The sequence below is a fragment of the Trematomus bernacchii genome, unplaced genomic scaffold, assembly GCF_902827165.1.
Source record: "Trematomus bernacchii unplaced genomic scaffold, fTreBer1.1, whole genome shotgun sequence".
NCBI classification, from domain to species: Eukaryota; Metazoa; Chordata; class Actinopteri; order Perciformes; family Nototheniidae; genus Trematomus; species Trematomus bernacchii.
In genome coordinates, this window is record NW_022987533.1 from 172,501 (window position 1) to 173,536 (window position 1,036).

The 1,036-nt window shown below is 33.0% G+C and overlaps 1 protein-coding gene across 1 annotated transcript in view; it reads right to left on the minus strand.

The window, feature by feature from the left end:
- The window catches only part of sqstm1 (sequestosome 1), a 9,384-nt gene extending 9,297 nt beyond the window's left edge, over window positions 1-87 (minus strand). The window contains exon 1 of the mRNA XM_034122513.1: window positions 1-87. This exon is cut by the window's left edge and continues 151 nt beyond it. The gene's annotated coding sequence lies outside the window, so the exon portion shown is untranslated.
- Between the last annotated feature and the right edge of the window lie 949 nt (window positions 88-1,036).

Below are 1,036 nucleotides of genomic sequence, written 5' to 3' on the forward strand. Positions count from 1 at the left end.
TTTGAGACTTCAGACTCAGACTTCAGACTCAGATCCAGTTTGAGACTTCAGTCCAGCTTGTGTCGCAGCTTTTATTTTTAATGTTTACTTCCGTGATTATCGTCACTGTTGTCAGGAAAGGTAAATATTGACACGGCCTCTGATTGGTCTACAGCCGGAGTCCCGCCCAGGCGACCAATGAGAGGCCGAGGAATGACTTAGTACTTTCCAATGAGGGATTTCCCCCGGAGTCACGTGATCATCCAGCTTCCACCGGAATACAGAGAAACGCTGAGTCATTGTTATAAAACAGATATAATATATAATAAGAGCTTCTTATTAAAGAATACTTTACTTTGATATTGGGCTATATAAATAAACATTGATTGATTGATACTTCATACATTTAATTAATAATTCATTTAGAAAATAAATATCAGTTTAGTGATAAAACAGCAAATATTCACATTGAGGATGTTTTGATAAGATCAATAACTAACAGCCTCATGAGATAGAGTTATGATGTTATGATAAGTAATGTTCATAATGTCTAGGTATCATTCGATTGGACTACGCAAATTAGTCATTCGAGACAAAAATGTCCACTGCAAAAGACTTTGATAAAAACATTATATTAAAAGGTTTTTTTCACAACTTTTTTGGGTTCAATCTTTAAAGCAACTTCCGCCCTAATAGACAATACCAAGAATGTAATCATTTTCAGGATTTTAACCCTTTAAATGCCATTTTGAATACATGAAACTGCTGTTTTTTTTCATGATGAAAACAGAGAACATTTTCCATAAAATACATATCTGGGGACTGGCTCTTTTTTTTATAACAGTCTTGGATATGTCAAAGATTAGCAATTGATAAAAATTGATATTTTTGATCAGGACTGAAGTTGATTGAAAGATTTAACCCCAAAAAGTTTTTTAAAATATTAATCTGTCATTTTAGAGCAGTTTTTGGAAGTGGACATTTTTGTCCCGAATGATTAATGTGTGAGTTTTTTGTTTAATCTGATTCTGTGCACAAACTAATAATCAACCAAAAT